Here is an 18,697-nt window from a genome sequence, read left to right as displayed (position 1 = left end):
CATTTGCGACCGCGTACGTGGTCGCAAATGGAGTTGCATACCACTGCAACTCGCAAATAGGAAGGGAACACCCCTTCCTATTTGTGACTCGGAAATGCATTTTGCGAGTCGGTTCCAACTCGCAAAATGCATTTCTGCATAGCAAACACGCATTTGCGAGTCGCAAACAGTTTGCTACATCTGGCCCCTGGTTCCTGAGGCCTAAAAAAAAAGTTATGTTACATTTTTTAAACATTGGGGCCACCGGAACCCCTCTAGCAGCGTCTGGTGCCAATAGACCTACCACGTCATCCCTTGTGGTACTGTGAAACTGTTTCTGGTACTGCGGTACCCAAAAGCCATAATGAAATACATGGTCTAGTCATAGTCCAGAGCCTGTGCTGTACCACCATTGTACAGGTGTCTGCCATGTGCAGTGGGGGTTGGTCACCTGCAGTGGGTTGGGCATAGGGCCAACACAGTGCTGCACACAGTCGAATGTCATGAGAAACAGTCCATAGAGATCTCTGAATCATTATTTTTCTAATCTTTGATGACATTGGAGTGGATTTATTATTGGAGTGGGAACAGGTATTGTGCAACTGTTCCCATAGTATGATGTCTATTTTGTCTATTTAAACTTGAGGAAGAAATCAAGAACCTAAATCTAAAAAAGTAACACATAAAACTTATAAAATATTAAAGGCGGTCCTAAGTAAACCGCAGCCCTTTCTTAAAGATAAAAAGGTATGCAAACTAAAGAGAGATGACAATAACTACAAGAGCGGCAGGGTATTTATCTTCGCACTCAAATTTGACAATATACACACCAACCAGGCTACAGCAAAACCCGATGCTGGTGAGATTTCAAACATGACATCTAATAAAGAGACAGATGTTTCCAGCATTAGAATCGATCAGGACAGCTCCGGCACTAGCACCAGCACCTCAGATCCACTCAACCAAACCTCCTCCTCAACTTTTTTAAGAGAAGTAGAATGATATCGCAAAGGTACCGGGACAGATTGAAGCAAACAATTAGCTCACACAAGAAAAACAGAAGGGGAAAAGGCAGGTATAGGTCAACCAAAAAGAGAGGGTATGACTACCAGATTAGACGCAAATTCCACAAGGTTTAATTGACTTTAACTGTATGATGGTCACTAAAACAAACATGGATATTAATAAAGCATTTCCTCTGATGATATCTCCATTGTCAATCTTTCCTACCTCAACCTGCCTACCGCTCAAATACGATTACTATCCAAAGGATTCGGTTTTTGCCCTACATCTAGACATGACTTTACATGAATGCATATTGATACTTTCAAATTCATAAGGAAACTTCGACTTAGGAAATTCTTTGTCATTAAGCAACATCACCCTGCTCCACATGCTGCTACACGGATGGGACCTTGTCAAAAAACAATTAAGGACTTAGAAGATCTATAGACCCTATTAACTTTGTATTCTTCTGACTTATCCACCCCTTATTTGACATAAATCTTACTTGATTCAGATATCTCCACTGATTTGAACTCTGATAGTTGCTTAAAGCCCAAATTTACCTTTCTCCCCCCAAACATACAGACAATGCAATTGAAACTTTCTATAAACTAATGACATATATGCGTGGGAGGATTTTGACCAGTTGCATAACAGACATCGCCATGATAATCTCACCTCGGAAGAAAGAAATGCCCTTACCCAGTTGTCCAAAGCCTCCGAACACTATTATTAAAGAAGCTGACAAAGAGGGCAACATTGTTATAATGAATAGGGATGATTATATTGGTGAAATTGAGAGACAAGTTTCAGATGTAACAGCGTACGTCAGACTAGACACCAACTCCCTGAAGAATATTACTAACCTTTTAGAAAAGAAACTTAAGGGATGAAGGGATTTGTGTCTCAGATCGGATCTATAATTTAGATGCTTGTTCAGTCCACAACCAAAGGCTCCTTGCATTTACATTCTACCCATAATTCATAAACAAAGATCCCTTTCTTCAGGTAGACCCATAGTTTCTGTTATCAGTGGCTCCCCCACCATGTACCTTTCAGAATATGTTGTCACATTTTTACAACCCTATGTCCACCATCTCCCTGTATATGTACTTGATACTAAAGACTTACTAAATCAACTCATACACTTTACTTGGACTGAGGACTGTTGGTTTGTCACTTTAGACTTTATTTCACTCTACACCTCCATTCCAAGTCTGCAGAAATCAAAGCCATACGCTATTTTCTCTCTTTGATAGATGCTACCTTGAGGGGGGCAAGATGGTACCCATGTAGCATGCCTCGGCCACTGCTCCTCCCTGCTCCAGCCGTGTTCTGAGTGCCGATAGTGGAAGGGACAGAGGAAAGTCATTTGTGCTAGGGACATTCAGCCACGGAATACAGTCCCACGGCTTGAGTGGTTTGACATGCCAACGGAAATACATCCCTGGTTGCAGCCTCAGACTTACTATGTTGGATCAGGAGGCCCCTGTTCTTTCAGTTGGTGTCCTCCGGGCTTTAATCTGGGCAACACGGGCTCTTAGTTGCACTGTTGATACTGGGGCTTTTGTTTCAAAAGATGCCAAGTAAGGAATTAAAAGGTGGCAGGATTTGGCTCAGGGCTACTATGTTTCCCACTCAAGGTCCCAGCCAGGACCCGAAGATGAAAACCATATCGCCGACAAGAACCAAGTCCATGTCATTGGGTCCAGGCATTAAGAAACCCCTCCAACGCATGGCTCAGCTCATACCTGTCCCAGTATCTGATGTCCTTACGCTTTCATGTGCGGAGATATCCCCTGGAGCAAACTTGGGGGGAGCTCACGCGCCAGATTACTATGCAAACATGGCTCCAAAGGAGCTCAGTGTTTCCACAAATGCTGAGGAGACGGGGGTTGCTGACTACCCAGCTGGTGTGGAGGAGAATCATTCTGAAGTCACCCAGGCAAACCTTAATGATAGCTACCTTGCCAACAGGTACGGGGGACAGTAAAGAGATTGGGATGACTTGGGCAACCATCCTTTGGAGAACAGAAGTGGGGACAAGAAGGTTGGGTGAGGGAGGATGACCCCATTAATGGGGCCGATAAAGGTTTATTAGCTGATTCGCAGTAATTCTGGCTGGCCTTGGATCTGGCCCTCCCAAGCATGGGAGTGGGGCAGCTCAAGTCGGCACTGGGTCCCCCGATATTGTTGAAATGTTTTTTTCTTGACTGATGACTCGGATATATCAAACTTCTCTAGTACTTCATCTGCCGATGACCTGGCCTCTGAAACTAGTCTAAATAGTACTCCAGGCAAATCAGCTATAACTGAGGAGGGCAAGATGGCTAGGGCCGGGACTCTGATGAAAATGTTGCCCGTCAATTAAGGTGGGACTATTCTGCCACACAACAGGTTTATTCCTAGGAGAAACCTGTACTGCCTGTATTACCGGAGGGAAAATCTCAGGAATTTGCTGCAAATTGTTCCCCAAGCGCAACAGAACCTTTGCTTGCCCTAATTCTGCAGTCTATCAAACAATCTCAGGAAGAGGTCAGAAGTGACAGTTGCCAAGACCGTCTCACCGCCAAAAAACTGCAATAAGTTAATAAAACCTGCTCTGAAATTTGGCAAAAGGTTTTCATCAGTGGAGACGCAAACTGAATTACTTGAGACCGATGTTGGCGGATGCCATTTGGAAGCTTGAAGATTTCAAAAACTGTAAGTGCTGGAACAATTTAAGATCTCTTGGGACTGCAGAACATGCCGAGAGGAACAACATTCAGGCATTCATGACAGCCCTTTTGAGAGGGACTTTTCCTGAAATTTCCCAGTGGAATTGGGAAGTGGGAATGCAGCAGGTTCACTGCTTTCCCCTCATGCTCAAGAAAAACCTGGACATGGAATTATAGAAGCCTATGGCCATATTAGTATACTTTGGAAAGTTTATTTTACGGCAAGCCATTTATGAGATTGCACGACCAAATCCAAAAAGAGAGTATGATGGGCATTCCTTTTTCACCAGACCTGACTTCTGCCATGCCACAGTGGAGAGGCAATGGTGCCTCAGTCCACTCTTTAATACATTTCAGAAGCTGGGGGCTGAAGTTTTTCTACTAAACCCTGCCGGTTTGTGATAACTCTAAGTGGAAAAACACACACTTTACTTCAGAGATTAAGGGGGTTATTCTAACTTTGGAGGAGTGTTAATCCGTCCCAAAAGTGACGGTAAAGTGACGGATATACCACCAGCCGTATTACGAGTTCCATAGGATATAATGGACTCGTAATACGGCTGGTGGTAAATCCGTCACTTTTCCGTCACTTTTGGGATGGATTAACACCTCCTCCAAAGTTAGAATAACCCCCTAAATCTCAGAAATATTTAAAGGAGATCTCGGCGGGGCTTATCCCTGGGTCTAACCTGGAAGTCTTTCATGAGTGTGTCTCTTAGCCTTTAGCTGTTCATGAATTACATATGGGGTCTTGATTTACTTGGTGATATGCACTTAAAATTTAATTCACAAAAGGGTAATATATGTTTTTTTTCTATTTTTTGGATCGATGTTTGCATAACTTTGCTTTCTGTCTCCATGCATATTAGATGAAGGGGAAAGGGGGAGACAGCGGGTGTGCTATCAGCTCACATCACTCAGGTCAGGAACCTGATTGCTCTCTGGGTGGTTACAGGTGTCCTGGGGGTCCTGTTTGGGGTGGGGGTGGCTGGGTTGGTGTTTTGTGGGTGATGGGGTGGGTACAACACAAAAAGTGGGTCAAGTATTGCCAAGCAGGGGACAATATCAGGGCAGGATTTCTTTTTGCTGGGTCAGCCTGTAGAAGAGCCAATAACTTGATTTTCATATACATTCTCATGTTGAGTAAAATACGGATAGCCATGGTGAACAAATGTGGGTTGAATTATCTGAAAAAAGGCAGAGAGTAGCTACAGTGCTTTAAATGCTACATGCTGATATATTGTGCTTGCAAGAGACTCATAATGAAGAAGCAAGGCAGAAGGTCTTGAATCTATCAGGGACTAGCTGACTGGTGCAACACTGCAAGGGGCCAGGATGCGAGGTTTTGCCGTCCTTGCCCACACTCAGTTTTTTCACTGTAAGCATCCATAATCATGGATGGTGGGTTAAAATTGAATGTCATGTTCTGAAAGGGGTGTTCATCCTTTTTTCCGTGTACAGGTTTATTTTGGATGATCCAGAGTTGTTTGACTAGCTGAATAAGGAACTGGCCCTCTGGGCAGTACCCATCATTGTGTGTGGGGACTTTAAAATAAATCTAACTGGGAAATTCTATCTGTTCACGCTCCTATACAGGTCGCAAACCTATAGTGTTTCAATCTCTGTGTCACTTAAGTAAAGACCATGGCTTAGTGGATGCTTAGAGGGAGAAAAAAGCTGCAGAGCCAGGGTTTACATATTTCTCAGCATCATCAGATGCACACACGATTGATTTTTTTTCACTTCCTATACCCTCCTTCATGACTGTGAAATTGAGAAATTTCCTCATGTAATGTCAGACCACAATCCTCTGGTATTAGAGGTAGTAGTTAAAGAACAGGTAAGAAGGACCTCAATGTGTGGTTTTGAGCACATCCTCCTGCTGAATGATGATTAAATTAAAACACATTCGCAAATCGATACCAATATTTATGAAAAAATATTGGTAGTGACTCTGTTGAGGTTGTCTAGGATACGTTCAAAGCTGGTCTTCATGTCAAGAATTAACGATTCAGCCTGAATTGAAAAAAAGGTAAAACCAAATGATGCTCGACCTCTATGCGACCTTGTCTATTACAGAAGCAAAATTTGCTTTTTCTACCTCACAGGGGTAGACATTTCAGAAAGTCATTATGGGATCATCATCGCTAAAGCAGCAACAGTGGAAAAAATGGCTGAAAAGGCATCTGACAAATATGTAGCCTGGAAGAAACCATTTTACAAATGCAGTGAGCAGGTTGGTCACTTCCGCTGTTTAAACTAGACAGAATCTGGTACATGGTGTGTTTAGAGAAGTTAGAGACCCTTTATTAGGGGTGGTTGCAGACCCTGCAGGTATTCGAACTACCTTTCAAAGTTTTTCTCAAAACCTTTATACTGAGAACATTATATGGGCAAAGGCCAATGTACACCAATTTGCGAACAAATCTCACACAACATATGTAGTAAGGAAGATCGTGAATCTTTGGAGCGTCCCTTTTCCTGGGAGGAATTTACCCTTGCCGTGCCGTGTCATGTCTCCCATTGGGCAAAGTGGTTGGTACCGATAGTGTCCCTACTGATTTTTATAGGGTTGTTTCAGCCATCTTAAAAGACTATTTGCTGGATCTTTTTATGCAAATACATAGTGGAACTATTCCTCCAAAGTCTTGGTCTTCTGTAGATATTGTTGTTTTTCCTAAAAAGAATAAATGGTTCATATCGATCAATTACTCTGATTAATGGGGATACTGAAACCTATTTTAAGGTCCTGACTATTCGTCTTTATAGAGTGATAAGTAAAATTGTATCTCCTAGGCAGCACAGGTTTATCCCTGGGAGAGGAATGACTGATTGTACGCGGCGAGTTGTTTTTCTCTTTAATGCTTCCTTGGTTACCAGAGACCCCATGGCTTTGATCTTATTTAACGCAGAAAAAGCATTTGATAGGGTCTCCTGGCAGTATTTCAGGATCCTTGTATTTTTTTCGTTGGAAGGGGTATGGTCTCGATCGATTGGGGGATTTTTTTCTTACACTGGTACAGTCTCTTTTGATGAACTTAAAGCAGCAAATAATGTCAAACAAAGGAAGTGCTTTAAGTACCTTCAAGTCTGTGCTTTTCTCTACCTTAAGGGTGGGTGCACCACTGAGTTCTCTAGCATAGATGTGGTTTACTGGTTAATAAGTGGAAAGCTTTGCCCAAAAGGTAAAATATATGGTTTTCCAAATTCACTCATGAAGAACGACCTTGACACACACTTGGCGAAGCGGCAGGAGAAACTGGCTAATTTAAACCTGTCTTTCCCAGATTCTCTCCTCCTGGCTCAATCTGTTTTTCTTTCTGCTAATCTTCAAATTCAACATTACAAAACCTGTTTCGATCTCCATTTTACTCCAGGGAAAATCATCAAGTGGGGTGGGGATAAAGGGACCCAGTGTCCACGATGTAAATTTTTTGGGGGGCAGATCTAATAAATATGTTTGTTTCGTGTCCAAACCTGGCTGTGATTAAAGATGAAATTTCAGAGTTTTGTAATAGTAGACTTAAACTGAGGGTATCTCTAACCCCCTCGCTGATTTTGCTTGGTATACAAGCGGAGGTGGTTCCCAGGTATATCATATTTTTGTTCATAGCCATAGTGGTATTCTGGCTATGTAATGCTTTGGCCTGGTTGTTTTTCACCAGTGGTTGGCAATGCATAACGTTGAAAAGATCTTGTATTTACAGAAGAGACAGAGAATAAGAAAAGGGGGCTTGGTGATTTGGGCTGCTTTGGCTGAGAGGATTCATGGGCAAAAGGGGTGTGGGTAGACTCTTTGGTAATTAATTTATGGTTAACAGAGTCTACATCAATTTTATGGAAGGTTGCTGAGATGTCTCTTTAACTATGATGTACCAAATGGATTCTTAGGTACATCACAGGGAACAAATGTAACCGGGCAACCAAGTGAGGAGTGAGAAGAAGAAGAGACAGCAGAAGGTGCATGCTCTGTTGTGGTGGCCTTATGTATGTAACTGCGGAACTTAATTAAAGTGCTTGGAAATCGTTACTTCTGCTGGAAACTCTTCTTAACATTGGTGATGAGCTGCTGTATCCAGAAACCACATGTGCACTGATTCCAGTTCAAGATCTGTATGAGACGGAACTACTGTTATCTGATCGACAACCTGACTCAGCCGGTAAGTTTATTACTTCAGATTGATGTTTCTGTCAAAAGTACAAAAAGGCAGTTAAGGAGTATGTTCACACTCCTTTGCCCTCTCTTAGCAGTCATAAACATTTCAAACTTTGTTACATTTGAAAACCGCAGTGTTGAGCAAGCGGTGTGTGTACAACAATCGATGCCTAGCAAGATCAAACAGTGGTTGCGTGAGCGGTGCACGTGCAAAAATTGACACCTAGCAAGGTGTCATGAGACAGTGCAATAAAGAGTAAACAATTCTACATGATGCAATTCGCGCTGCAGCCGCATATATCACTCACCTGAACCTGAGCATTCAATCGCCTGGAATAGTTGCATGTAGTCTTCACGGAAGGAAGATGCTACAACGTGCATGTGTTAACTAGATCAATCGGAATGTATTCAAGCACTGAAATACAAACAGGACTATAAACAAAAAAAAACAAGGAGGAAGTAAACAAGCACAGCACAGCCACCACAACAAAAAGGAAAACCACATTAATTATTTCATTAACTACAGTAATTTCTGCTAATAGTTTATTGGGTTGGTTAGTTATTTTGCATTATTTTGTTAGTTTATATTTATTTACTGTATCATTATTACTTACCTTAATGATGGCAGCAGGAAGCATGCTACCACCTCCACAATTCCTCTCGGATGCAAGAGACCCAATACTACCCTGGAAGAGATGGAAAAAAAAGTGCTTGAATCCTACATAATTACGATAGGTGGAGACATTTTTTCTCCAGCAAGGAAACAAGGTGTACTTTTACATAATTTGTGAATTGAAGGTCGTAACATATAAGAAAGCCTTGACAAAATTCCTATGGGAACTACCGAAGGAGAACCCTGAGATATCTTCCAAATGCAGTGCTAATGTTAGAAAAACATTTTGGACCAAAATAAATATAGCTATGGAAAGGCATAAATTATTTTCTAGAGTCCAAGGCAAAATGGAAAAGGTTGGAAATTATATCGCATCACTTAAGAGTTTAGCATGTACATGTGATTTTGGAGACTTAGCTGACTCATTAATTAGAGATCAAATAATGCACTAATAATCCAAGAGTCCAAGAAAAACTGCTTGCAAAGAATCCAACCTTGAAAGAGGCACTAGCCATTGTGGAAGGAATGGAGCACACGACAGACTGGGTTAGAGAAATGCAGGAAAAACCTGTTAATGCAAGTGAGTCACATGTGAATGCAATTGGAGTGGAAGAGGATGATTATGATCAAATCAACAAAGTGGGAACGACCATCATCGAGAAAACCCAGAGTAAGGAGAAAAATAAAGGGAAAATAATAAAGGATTCTAAGGAAGATTTCAAGATAAAATGTTATAGATGTGGCAACCCAAATCATGTTTCGAATAGTCCTTATGGGTTGGATAGAAATTAAACATGCAAAGGCTGTGGTAAAGAGGACAATTATAAAAGTATGCAGGAGTATTAAAGTAAATAACATTGATCAACCAGATATCCATCAACATACTGTATTATGTGTATCACAGGATACAACAAATGAAATACACAAGGACAGTGATGGTATGGATGTTGGTCATATAAAAATTCCTGAATGTCAAATTATAGTCGATGGCAGAGAAGTCACAGTTTTGGCAGATTCAGGATCACCTTATTCTGTAGTAGGAGATAAAAACTGGGAACATATATTTGGAATAGAAAATATACAACTGCAGGAACCTGATATTAATCCAGGAGGATATGAATGAATCAAAATTGACCTAATTGGTTATACTTTAATGAAAATTAATTTCAAGGGGTGAGAAACAGTAGGGAAAGTTTATGTGGCCAAGAGAGGTGACAACTTGTTGGGCTGGCGACACCAGAAAGATTTGGGTATTATCCTAATCCCTAATGCCACTGATCAAGTCATGCTAATAGAAAATGTCTGTGGTGAAGAGAATGTAATAAAGGAATTCCCTGATATATTCACTGATCAACTAGAAGTACTCAGGAACTCTGAACATAAAATAATTCTCAAGAATGGTGCCAAACCTGTAGTTCATATGGTAAGGAAGGTACCAAAACTTATGTTGAGACTTTTGGAACAGGAGTGAGACAAACTCAAAAAATTAGATGTCATAGAAGAAATCAAATCATCAGAATGGTTAGCCCCGGTATTGCTGGCACCAAAAGATAATGGCAGTAAGATAAGGATGTGTGTTAACTTGCGAGACTTAAACCAATGCATATGGGCAGATCGCCAACCATTGTCCAATATAGTAGAGACGTTATCCACACCTAGAGGAGCAAACATTTTTAGTGTAATAAGTCTTTCAGCAGCATAGCATCAAGTGATACTTCATAAGGACTCTCAACATCTCACGTTTTTGTAACACCACTGGGGGCCTTCAGGTTCAAAAGACTACCTTTTGGTTTAGCGTCAGCAGCTTCTTGTTTTCAAAGACTAATGAAGAAGGTTCTTGATGCTGTCGAAAATGTGCTGTTTTTTCAAGATGACATTTTAATATATGGTGAAAATGAAGAAACTCTCAATGTCACCTTAAGGGACGTTGTGGTGAAATTGAGAGACAGTGGGCTCACAGTGAAAAGGGAGAAATGCTAATTTAGAGTAAACATAGTGACATACTTGGGACACTTCATTTCTGGAGCAGGCATAAAATCCAAAATGAGCCTGCCAGAATCCTTTGTCAAAGCACCACCACCTGTTGACAAAGATGGCATCCGGGCTTTCTTACGGTTGGCAGAATACTATTCAAAGTTTGTTTGAGGTTTTGCCAGTATTGTCATGCCCTTAAGAATGCTACTTAAAAAGGGAAGCAAATTTGTGTGGTCTGATGAGTGTGAGGAAGCATTTTTGAACATTAAGGAAATAGTGGGAAACATGCCTAATTTAAACCACTTTGATGTAACCAGAAAAACTATCCTGACAACCAATGGCAGTCTCAAAGGTGGGCAGTGTTGACCCAAATTGGCAATGGAGAGGAAAACATGATAGCATTTGCCTCTCATTCGTTGAATGGGGCAGAAGAAAAAAATTCTGTCATTGAATGGGAGGCACTTGCATGGGCTATCCATCATTTAATTTTTTTTTGTATGTCCTACCTTTTACACTAAGGTCTGACCACAAACCGTTAGTACAATTATTTACATGTGAAGGGTCAGAAAGGGATACCCCCTGGAATTAAAAGGTGGTTGGAGAGTGTGTTGGAATTCAATTTTAAAATTGAATATTTACCAGGACTTAGAAATGCCTGTTGAAGGAAATGATGATCTGGAAAAGAGTGCTTCAGTGATGTAGGTGATGGAAGCGGCTTTATGTCAGGGAGAGTGGAACAAAGAAAATGAGAAAGATGCAAATCTAGCAGAAATAAAGTACATGATAATTGGAGGATGGCCTGAATGGAAAAGTTACAAAAATGATGGGGAGTGAAAGATGAATTAAGTGTGATTAATGATCAGATTTTTAGGGAAGATCGTGCAATTCCACAGGAATGGTTAAGAGACAAAATATTGAATCTGGCATATGAGGGACATTTAGGTAGGAATCTAACAAAAGAAATTCCCTGATATATTCACTGAAAGAAATGTATTGGCAGCCAGGTCTTGATAAAGAAGCAGAACATTTGGTAAGGGATTGTTGGTTGTGTGCAAACAGTGACAAAACTAAAGTAGTAAGAACAGCACCCTTATCCCCCTTAGAGATACCTGATGAACCCTGGTTCAAACTAGGGCTAGATGTTGTAGGACCTTTCTAATTTGCTGAACATCAATGAAGGTTATGTGATGGTACTTATAGATTATAGATCAAAATGGGTAACTGCTTGCTGCACTGGTTCAGTCACTACGAGAACTGTTGTGGAATTTTTGAAGGATGTATTTGTTTCTGAAGGAATTCCCAAAATAATTGTCACAGATAATGGTGTTCAATTTGTCCCCGATGGAATGAAACATTTTTAGAGGATTTGTCAATTGAACACCAACGCACAGCAATATACGCTCCTCATGCTAATGGACTCGTAAGGGACTGTGCCCAATTAGCCATAGCAAATAGAGAAACTCTCAAAGGTATTCTGAGAGATAAACTATGGGCTCATCGTACCACTCCCAATATATTAAAAAATGCATCTCCATTTCATTCTATGAGGGGACGGGTGGCAGGATCCAAATTGAACCCCAAATGGTTGGAATGGAAGAATGAGAAGGAGAGTTCTGACAAGAGCAAAAAAGGAGTGATTTGATTATAAGCATGGTGCTGTTGCCAGGAACTGGAAACTAGGGGAGTTGGTACTTGTGAAAAAACCAAGGTGTTCATTTAAGGGAAAGTCTAAATTCATAGGACCATTCCGTATCAAAGAGCTCAAGAAAAATGTTGTGATGTTGGAATATGTCAATGTTGGCTAAGTGCAACTGGAATTTTAGAATGGTGGAAGCCAACCAACAAAATATTGGTCTGGAAAAATAGAAGGGAAATCAGTCATATTTCTGAAACACATATTTCACACAAGGAGGTCCACATAAGAAGGAAGCCTATGTATCTTAAAGACTGTGTGTAATGCTTCTGTTGGCCTCTAATGTATGGTTTTTATTGGATTTGTACATACATTGTTTACTTTTTTGCATTATATGAGTTAGTAAAGGTAATAGTTGCTGAGCAGGCACTATAGTTAAGATACATTTTTATGTTTCATTGTTAAATATATATATTAGTTTTTGATATTATCAGGTTTTGCATATTTTATTTAGAGGAAGATGTGTTGAGATGTCTCTTTAACTGTGATGTACCAAATGGATTGTACATCACAGAGAACGAGAGTAACCGGGCAACCGAGTGAGGAGTTAGAAGAAGAGACAGCAGAAGCTACATGCTCTGTTGTGGAGGCTTGTGTATTCAACTGTGGAACTTAAATAAAATGCTTTGAAATTGTTACTTCTACTGGAACCTCTTATTGACAAAGGTCATTATCAGTCTCATTCTACTTGGGGTCTTTTTAGACAAGGAAACTATTGCAAAATGCACTTTGTTCTTCTATTTTTTGTATCGGAATGAATCTTGGATGTTTTTTCTTCTCTATCTTTCTGCCTTTCATTTTTTTCTCATGTAAGAATATACATTTGGCAGTACAGTGCTACATTACGAGGTACTTGTGTTTGGGGGGGTTTACAATTTAATTTGAAAATTTGCAACAGAAATAAAATAAAAAATGAATAAACAAATCCCAACAAAAAGAGAGATGTTACCTTACTGGACCATACTAACATGCTGATTGAAATGCTTTTATTGATACTAGACAGTTTTCCGCTGCCCTGGGGAATCCTCCATGGCGGCACTGCAGGCAGCGCCGCCATGGGGATTCCGACCCCCTTACCGCCAGCCTGGTTCTGGCGGTTTTGACCGCCAGAACCTGGCTGGCGGTAACGGGTGTCGTGGGGCCCCTGGGGGCCCCTGCAGTGCCCATGCCAATGGCATGGGCACTGCAGGGGCCCCCTAACAGGGCCCCACTAAGATTTTCAGTGTCTGCATAGAAGACACTGAAAATCGCGACGGGTGCAACTGCACCCGTCGCACCCTTCCCACTCCGCCGGCTCCATTCGGAGCCGGCTTCCTCGTGGGAAGGGGTTTCCCGCTGGGCGGGCGGCCTTCTGGCGGTCGCCCGCCCGCCCAGCGGGAAACTCAGAATAACCGCGGCGGTCTTTTGGGGCAGATACATTGTTGACATTTTGTTGATCTGGACAGGGATTATACAATCATTATTAGATTTTGTCACCTATTTAAACAATAAATCCCTCAACAGCGCCTTTACATGTCAAGTTAGTCAGAAACAGATTGTATACTAGGACCTCACTCTGGATAGCAAGGACTCCAAGATTCTTTCAACTTTGTTCAGAAAACCTACTGCCTCCAAGTCCATTGTCCATGCCTCCAGCTTGCACCTTAGGCCCCAGGTACACTCTATTCTGTACGGTGAGATAAGACTCAAAAGCAACTGTAGTGAATAATCCACATTTCTCAGTGAACTTACATATCGGGAAAGAATATTTCGTTCTAGAGGTTAAACTACTTCAGTTATATCCAAAGTCAAACACAGAGGGGCATATTTATACTATAGCGCCAAAAATATGGAGTTAGAGCTATTTTTTGGATGCGGGAAACTACCTTGCGCTAATGAGGCGTTCCCTTCTAAAAAATGACTCAAACACCTGTGCGCCATATTTATCCATCTGGGTGAAAATGGCGCACGGGAGGGGGAGGGCCTTAAAAAATGACTGTAAACCCGTTTAGAGTCATTTTTTAACCCCTGGGTCAGGGCAGGCGTTAAGGGACCTGTGGGCTCACTTCCATGGTCTCTGACCATGGAAGCAGCCCACAGGTGTCCTTCCCTGCCCCCAGGGACACCCCCTGCCACCCTCGCCCACCCCTGGAGGACACCCATGGATGGGGGGACCCATCCCAGGTAAGTACAGGTAAGTTCAGGTAAGTATTTTTTATTTTTTAAGTGGCATGGGGGGCCTACTTTGGGCCCCCCTACATGCCACTGTGCCCAATGACCATGCCCCAGGGGCAGAAGTCCCCTGGGCAAGGCCATTGGGCAAGGGGGCATGACTCCTGTCTTTGCTAAGACAGGAGTCATTTCAATGGGGATTGTGCGTCATAAAATGGCGCAAGTCCGGTTTGAGGCATGATTTTTGCCTCAAACCTGACTTGCACCATTTTTGGACGCACAACCCCCATTTTCCCCCACACCAGCGCTGCCTGGTTTGAGTAATTTTTTTTTAGTCTGACCAGTCCGCAGCGCCGGCTAACGTCATTCCTTAAATAAGGCACCCGCATGGTGCATAGGAATGGCATTAGCCGGCAGTAAAAATTTTGACGCAAATCAGCGCTGGTGCTGGTTTGCGTCAAAAAGTATAAATATGGGCCCAAATCTCCAAAGTACCATGCAATAATTTGCTTAACAAAAAGTCCATACCTCCCAAGAAAGAAAATACAAGATTATTACTGATTACACCCTTCCACAGCTCCAGTCATTGATAAGCATTGTCTCCAGCAAACCCATGATTACTTAAAGCAGGGGCAGAACACTTCGAAACATACTTTTTCCTAGCTTTTCAACTGAAAGTAGAAAAACAATCACATCTGGTTGGCTCATATCTCAACCTAAAGTTTTCTTCAAGTGTTGGTGGTGCAAGATGTGACCTTTCGCTCTTGATCTGTTGTCGCCTTTACATAGAGAGTACCATAAGACAGCTAAAAGAAAGAATGCAAGAGCACATCCGTCTGATCAAGAATCATAATGGAAATTATCCACTATCTACTCACTTTGATGCAGAACATCGAACATGTGAACTATCCCAACTCAGGTTTCATGCAATTGAAGTGGCTTCTGCGCATACTACAGGAGGCTATAGAGTCTGAACATTATGCAAATTGGAGTCAAAGTGGATCATAACACTAAGAGCTGTGGACCAAGGACTTAATTTGGACCATGAGCTTCACGTTTTCCTAGATGATCCATGAACTTTGATACTTCTATTCATTGTTGATGCAGTCTTGATTTTACATTCTTTGTTCTTTTAGTGAAGTTTTACTATGCAACTTTAGGATGCTGATGCAGTTATGACTTTACACTATTGGTCTCCCTTGTGAAGACAACTATGTAATCAATCCTTCTTGGGCCCTATTGGCTTGTACTTTATAGTCTGTTCTCTTGACAAATCTTGGTCTCCACCCCCACATTATCCTTACTGTATTTCTGATACCTCATGGGAAGCTTGATACTAATGGTATTTACGCCTTTACCTGTTTCTTCTTTTCGCTGTCTCCACTTTTGTCAGAGATGTTCTTACTTCTCTTTTTGGTATATTCACAAAACTTTTTGGATCTACTGTGCAGCACACTTTTTCTATGGTCTTTTCAGATAATGCATTGGTGTCTTTGACATTTTGCTTTCTTCTTTCTTCTTTTTCACTTTTTCATCCTCCTTTAATTTATATTTCATTATATTTGTATCTATCCTTTCTTCTCTTTTCTTACGTTTTTTTATCATGCCACAGTTATTACAACCTTATACACACATTAAAGCTGGCGCACCTTACGATCCACTATTTCTACAATTCTTTACTTTTTTTCTCCTACACTCAGCCCTTGTTCCTTTTTTACTTCGGGTATTTTTGATGCCTTATACAAGTTAACCTTTTATGCTATAACATACTTAATCTGCATCAGGTGTCCCACTACTAACTTCACAACACATGCTGCCCAATGCTAAACCTTTTCATATACATTCCAAGATGGCTTGCGCCTTGTTCCGCACAACACTTCTGTCTCATCACACAAGTCCTTACTCTTTGTTTTATAGCATTCACAATGGAAGTACTGACTAGACTTTGCCGCCTGTAGCACATTACTTTAGACTCTGTAAGTCCATTCACTCGATTTCTTGTCACTGTTTTTTGCTAATTTGGTGCAGAAATTCTGAACTTAGGCCCATATTTATACTTTTACACGCAAAACTGCGTTAGTGCAGCTTTGCGTGTAAAGTAAAAGTATAGCGCCGGCTAGTGCCATTCCTGGATGCCAGCAGGGTGTCATATTTATGGAATGGTGCTAGCCAACTCTAATGCCCTGTTAGTATCCTTGTAAAAGGATGTTAACTGGGTGGGGGAGGCGTAGGGGAAACCAGAGCTTGTGCGCCGAATAATGGCGCTACACTGTTTAGAGGCAAAAAAATGCCTTGAAGCAGTGTAACGCCATTTCCTCGTGCACAACCCCCATGGACATGGCTCCTTTCTTAGTAAAGACAGGGGCCATGCCCAGCACCCCAATGGCCATGCCCAGGGGACAAATGTCGAGTGGGTGGAAAAAAAATATTAAACTTACCGGGACTTACCTGGGAAGAGTCCCCTATCCAGTGGTGTCCCTCTGGTGTGGGTGGGGGTGTCCCTGGGGCCAGGGAAGGGCACCTGTGGGCTCTTTCCATAGTCTCTGACCATGGAAAAAGGCCCACAGGTCCCCTAACACCTGCCCTGACCCAGACATTAAATAATGACGATAAGCAAGTTTAGCGCCATTATTTAAGACCCCCGTGCTGGATTTTAGCGCTAAGGCCATATCATCATTTTCTGGAGGGGAATGCCTACCTTGCATCTCATTGACGCAAGGTAGGTTTTCACGTCCATAAAATGATGTAAACTCCATCACTTTGGCGCTAGTTGTGTCTAGCACCAAAGTATAAATATGCAGTTAGGTTTGTTCTGAATTAGTGTAAAAAAATGACGCTAATTTGTCGCAAACTGAGTATAAATATGGGCCTTATTCTTACTCCGTTATCAGTACGCCTTGGGGAGCTTATTTTGACTTCTCTGAGAATTTGTTTACTTTGACTGCTCCAGTGAGCTTTATACATCGGTCTTTTTGTACATGTAGGCTTACACTCTCATTTACGAATTGTTTCGTCCCACTCATTTACATTTTTCTTGTACTCATTTTTCTTTTCCCCTTTTCATTACTGCCTATTCGGGCTGGACATACAGCACAATTGGGGGTCCGTGTCTTTCTACAAATCAGAATCCTCAACAAAACCTTGATATTGTAAAATCAACAACACAGTATTCCTGGCATTTTTGTGACTACTTATAGGGCTACTCATTCTTATCCTTCCTATTAACCTATTCTGTCACTTATCTATTTTTGGTCTCTCACTGAACTTTTAAATCATCATATGCATCACGTGTACTCTTCATGGGGCCTTGAGGTACTTCCTTTTTTCTTTGTGTGACTCACGTTGGTGTTTGTGCACTCCTTTTCCCACTATGATTCTTCCACATTCTGAAGCAATAATTCAGTGAATTACTTATGGTTTGTCTCGTGTCCACCGTTTTTCACATTCTAATTACACCAGTTTTTCACATGTTGGTGTAGAGTTTTCAATTTAATGTTGAATATAAGTGTAACCCACTGTTTGCTTGTAATATTTTTCTTGCAGCCTTGAAGAAGTCATCATAGACTAAACACGGATCGGCTGCCGTTTGTTGATGGAATAAACATTTGCTGCTTTTGCTACTGAACTTTTTGTTTCCATCTATAAATTGGTCTCACTTTGTGGAAATGACTGTTTAAAATACTGTACTTTGTTCTGGGAGATTTGTGTATAATTAGGTCATATTTTTCTTTGGAAGAGCACTTTTTATTTCGCTAATAGGTTGGTGCAAAATGATGAATATGCACAAACTTTGCACAATAAATTTTATCCCCCTCAGTTTCCTCATGGGAAGATTCACACTGACCTCTTGCTTTTCCTTGTTTTCTTTTAGGAAGCTTTGCTATCCAATACAAACAAGATGGCTGAATGTAATTAGACAACGTTTGGCAAACAGTTTGAACTTTACTCAGGCAGTATGCTTTCTATAATTGGTGTAAATCCATTCAGCCATTTTGAGAAATGTGCATTTAAAAAGGTACTCAGAATGATCATGAAGGGGTTTTAAAAAAATGTAGTATATCTAGACAGTTGGTCCCTTTGGAATCCTGAGGGAGTCCCTTGGTGCTACAAATTTGAAAATAGGGTCCTCTGATTTGCTGAGGGAGCTTTTTCTCCCATCGACCCTTTCAGATTGTTGTAAATCCATTGTGCTGCTTTCGAGAAATTAATTTGTAAAGAGGGGCTCAGGTTGGGCATATTGGAGCTAAGACTCAGAAAAAGTTAGGTATATGTGGATGGTTAGTCCTGCAGACATCCTGTGGTACCGAGCATTTAAAGAAAATAGGGCCTTCAGATTGGGCTAGGGAGTTTTAACTCAAGTTGTCCATTTCAATACTATGATCTGATTGGCTGGCCACAACTGTGAACAA

The sequence above is a fragment of the Pleurodeles waltl genome, chromosome 2_1, assembly GCF_031143425.1.
Source record: "Pleurodeles waltl isolate 20211129_DDA chromosome 2_1, aPleWal1.hap1.20221129, whole genome shotgun sequence".
NCBI lineage: Eukaryota > Metazoa > Chordata > Amphibia > Caudata > Salamandridae > Pleurodeles > Pleurodeles waltl.
This window is presented reverse-complemented; position numbering follows the sequence as displayed.